Genomic DNA, 5,038 nt, shown 5'->3' with positions numbered 1-5,038 from the left:
TGACAATCACATGCGATTTATCGTGCAGCCCTAAGTTTGTTTGTTGATCACAAAGTACAAAGTAGATGAGGAAAACTAGGATGCCGGGTGTATTCAAAGCGCCGCCATTACTGTCTAGAGTCCGTGGAATTGCGCGCTGTGATTGGTTGTTACTGTTTACAGTGCGTGGAATGGTGCGCTGTGATTGGTTAAGCGGATATATCGCATTCTGCAGAGAAGGGAGACTGGCGTTTGTCGCGGTTTGGAAAGAAAGCAAGAAAACATGACATAATAACTCGGCAGATATAGCATTTTGCGTAAAATTAAAAATGGACTTTTCAATACCGACCATATACAATACTGATTTTGGCGGAAACGCAATAAAAAAAAAAAGGCTTTTATCGCGTTTTGGAACCAAACTCTTCATATATTCCATAGACTTACCCAACACATCGACTATTTAATTAACAAATTTCAAACTAGAACTTTTTTTTTTATTTTTCTTTCAAATCAAACACAACATTACTTTGCCATTGCTGTCACTCATCACATTCACGGATATTAATTTTACATTTATTACCAAGCCTGGTCGCATAACTCAAAGTCATTTGTTACTGACGGTATGTCGATACTCTTTTCTTTTGTCTTCTTGTTTTTTTCTATAGGTTCAGCCGCTCCGCAGGCTTACTTACTCTGCCTGATATAGTGATGTTAGGTTTCCTTACAATGTTCTCTACAGGTAAATCAGAGTCCACACGAAGTTGAACGTTCTGTGATGACTGTTCTGAACTAACTTTCTGTGATGACTGTTCTGAACTCTCCCCAGTCTTCATAGTAACTCCTGGAACCTGTTCTGGCAGCAACTGAAGATGCCTGCGATTTCTCCTTTTCTCTCCCTCTTTTTCACTGAAGACCTCGTATGACCTTGGAGTAGCACTCTCTGCCAACACCGTAGCAGGTCCCTTCCACTTTGCTTCATCGTCTAACTTTAACAAGACTGAATCCCCTGGTCTAAGAACTGGTAAGTCCTTCACGCCATGTCGTCTGTTAAAGTAGTACGTTTGTTTTTCTTTTGCTGCTTTGTCTCTCTCTTTTATGCTTGATTTGTTTGGCCACTTTGGTCTCAGGTTTTTCGGTAAGGTGGGTAGGGTAGTACGCATTTTCCTTCCCATGAGCTATTCTGCTGGGCTGACCCCTGTAGAGGAGGTAGGGGTAGCTCGAAAACACATGAGTGCTACCACTGGGTCGTCCTGTTTCAGAATGCGCTTCGCTGTTTGAACTGCACATTCAGCGTGTCCATTGCCCTGTGGATTGTGCGGACTTGATGTAATGTGCTGAGTATCGTACATATCACAGAAGATTCTCCAAGCTTCACTGGAGAATTGCGGCCCATTGTCACTAACAATTTGTTCTGGTATGCCAGACCTTGCAAATAACGCTTTAAGTCTTTGAATAACATATTCTGATGTAGTAGACTGTAGCAGAAGGATCTCCAAGTAGCGCGAATAATAGTCCGATACCACCAGATATTGTTTCCCTTTATGCACGAGTCTATGGCTATTCACTGCCATGACCTTTCTGGCAGAGGTGTTGACTGTAGAGGTTCCTTGTGCTGTGCACGTTTATTTTCTATGCAGTACCTGCATGTCTCTATTTTGCACCTAAGATCCTCAGAAATTCCGGGCCACCATACAGCCTCTTGGGCCCGTGCCCTGCATTTTGATAAGCCTTGGTGACAGTCATGAATTCTGTCAAGCATCTTGTGTTTTTGGAATTACAATGCGATTCCCCAGCACAATCAGTCCATCACTCACTGACAAAGAGTCTTTCCATTTGTAAAAACTCTGTACACTGTTAGGAGCACTTTTGACATATTCTGGCCATCCTTTCGTAATGAATCTCTCCACAGTTTGTAGCTGCTCATCCTTCTGTGTCTCCATTTTTAGTTCTGTCAACTTGCGTTGAGACACTGGCAGACAACCGATGACTGCATCTACATGACAACTCACATCTGCTGTCATAAAGTCCTCCGTAGTGTTTAACGGGCTTCGTGACAACGCATCTGCAACAACCAAGCTTTTGCCTGGTGCATACTCTGCTTTTGCATTAAACCGCATGAGTCTCATCAAAAGTCTCTGACATCTCACTGGCACAATGTCTAGATCTTTACTGTTGATCAGCGGTATTAGTGGCTTGTGATCCGTGATCAATTTGAATGTGTCCATGCCCACCGAATACTTCTGGAACCTTTCGCACGCCCATACGCCTGTGAGGCATTCCTTCTCTATCTGGGTGTATCTTGTTTCGGACCCTGTCCACCTTCTAGAACAGTATGCGACCGGTTTCCAGCTGTTGTCATGCTTTTGCAGTAAAACACCGCCGATACCATAGCTGCTAGCATCCGCTGATACCACTGTTTCTTTAACCAGATCATAATGTGCCAGGACTGGTGCTTTAGTGAGCAAACTTTTAAGAGTGCTGAATGCACTTTTCTGTGGTTCATCCCATGTCCATGCCTGTCGTTGCCAGATCAGGGATGTATTTACTAATGTAGTTTATGAGGCCTAACGCCCTTCTCAACTCATTTACGTTGTTTGGCTCTTGCAAATAAATCACTTATCGCATGCACCTTTTCGTGGGTCTGCTCTGACACCTTGTGCATCCACAACATGTCCAAGAAAACTAAATTCTGCTTTCCTGAATACGCATTTGTCTTTATTCAATTTGAGACCCAAACTTTCCATCCTTTCCAGCACTCTTTTCAAGTGATCGTCGTGCTCTGCCATGTCCTTCCTGTACACAATCACATCGTCCATGTACACAGCAACTCCTTCCATGTCAGCTAGAAGCTCATTCATTTTTCGTTGAAAGATTTCTGGGGCTATGCTGATCCCGAACGGCAGTCTCTTAAAACAATAGCACCCCACCAGAGTGATGAATGTCGTCAGCAAACTGCTCTCATTACATAATGGAATCTGCCAAAATCCTGACGCTGTGTCTAGTGATGTAAAGATGCTTGCTTCAGCTAATTTAGCTAGGATCTCATCCATTGTGGGCAGTATGTATCTCTCTCTTTTTATGTTGTCGTTCAGTTTATTTAATCCAACACAAATTCTGACAGTGCCATTAGGCTTCATGACCGGTACCATGGGTGCACACCAATCTGTAGGCTGTGTGACTCTTTCCACGACACCTTGTTCCTCTATTCTCTGCAGTTCTGCTTTAACTTTAGGAAGTAGCGGAAACGGGACCCTCCTCGCGGTATGTACTGCATATGGCACTGCGCCTTCTTTCAGGTGAATTTTTACCGACTCTGTTTTCATTGTACCACCTCCCTCAAAAACTGTGCTTACTTACTCTACACTCTTGACTAGCCCCATTTCAGTGGCTGTCTGTCGGCTTAGGAGGTTACTGACAGTTTCCCCTGCCACTACATACACGGTCATGGTGTACTTTCTACCCTTATGCTCCGCTCTTGCCGTAAATTTTCCAATACAATTTAGTGAACCACCTGGGCTGTTCAGAACTATGTTTGAATGACAAAGCTGAGCTCTTGGGGTAAGTTTTTCAAATGTCACGGTGTTTATTACAGTAACATCTGCTCCCATATCTATATTAAAGGTAACTGGGGTATCACCTATCTTAAGTGACACAGTCCATTTATCTTCTTCTGTCTCATTTTTGTTACTCACTGCGCCCAGGTAGAATCTCTCTTCACTCATTTCTTTTGCTGTCACTTGCCTCACAGTTTTTGATTTGCACATTCTCGCCCAGTGTCCTTTTCTTTTGCACTTTTTGCATTCCGTGTCTACCGCTGGGCATCTTATGATGTCTTTGTGTCCTGTTTTATCAAATGTGCCACATTCGTTTGCTGTATTGTTCCTTTTCTTTTCTCACTGCCTCTTTTGTGTTTCTCTTTTGTCCAGGGCCTTTCCGCCACCTTTGATGAATGCCTGGATGCTACCTCCTGCACACTGCCTGTTGACTGACCCTCCTGCTGGCTGATCTGCTGTGCAACATCTTCGGCCTGCCTTGTCATCTGCACGGCTGTTTCCAGGGTAAGTTCTGTCATTAACTGCATTTTTCTGGAAAGCTCTTTATCCTGAATTCCAACAACAAGTCTGTCTCTTATATGTTTATTTCGGCTTGCCCCGAATTCACAGTTCTCACTAAGTTCATAGACGGATCTAATATAACATTCTGCCTTTTCTCCAGGCCTCTGCACTCTCTGGTGGAAACATGCTCGCTCGTGTATCACATTCTTTTTTGGCAAAAAGTAGTCGTCAAATTTTCCAAGCACTGTATCGTAATCATCAGCACTTTCCTCAGCCATGAATGTGAATGATTTGAAAATGTTCTCAGCTTCAATGCCCATAGCATATATTAGAGTACTGATCTGTACCTGTTTATCTTCTTTGCTCAGTTTTATAGCAGTTCTGTAGCATGCAAACCTCTGCCGCCACGTAGGCCGATCGTCGATGGACGATCAAAGTTAAAACTTTCTGGTGGATCAAATTTCGACATGTTCCTTTTCTCTTGTCCTTATACTTCTGACACCATGTCTTGTAAGCATTTACCAGGAGCCAGTGGTCTTTTGAGGCTTTATTGAAGAACAACTTGGAACAGCAACTTAGTTTTCATCCAGATTCAGAACACAGACTGATTCTCTTAGTTTGTGACTTGCCCATACAGCACTCCTTGAGTCCCCCTAGTGGGCTGGATATAGTATCACGCATCTCATAGCTATTACAATACCCTGACAAGTACAATAAATATCACATACTTTAAGACTTTTACTCAAGTAATATTCTAAACGGTGACTTCAACTTACCAAAGTCATTTTCTGGTAAGATATCTGTGCTTTTACTTGAGTATGGCTTTCAGATATTTTATACACCACTGTATATATATATATATATATGTGTGTGTGTGTGTGTGTGTGTGTGTGTGTGTGGCAGTACCATAGTACAGTGAGGGCAACAGAAGGTATGTACCACAATATTTAAATGTTTCATGTCCTAAACACAAGACAATGGTACCTTTCAGTACTTTGTTGTAT

The sequence above is a fragment of the Sinocyclocheilus anshuiensis genome, unplaced genomic scaffold, assembly GCF_001515605.1.
Source record: "Sinocyclocheilus anshuiensis isolate Anshui unplaced genomic scaffold, SAMN03320099.WGS_v1.1 scaffold894, whole genome shotgun sequence".
Classification (NCBI taxonomy): domain Eukaryota; kingdom Metazoa; phylum Chordata; class Actinopteri; order Cypriniformes; family Cyprinidae; genus Sinocyclocheilus; species Sinocyclocheilus anshuiensis.
This window is presented reverse-complemented; position numbering follows the sequence as displayed.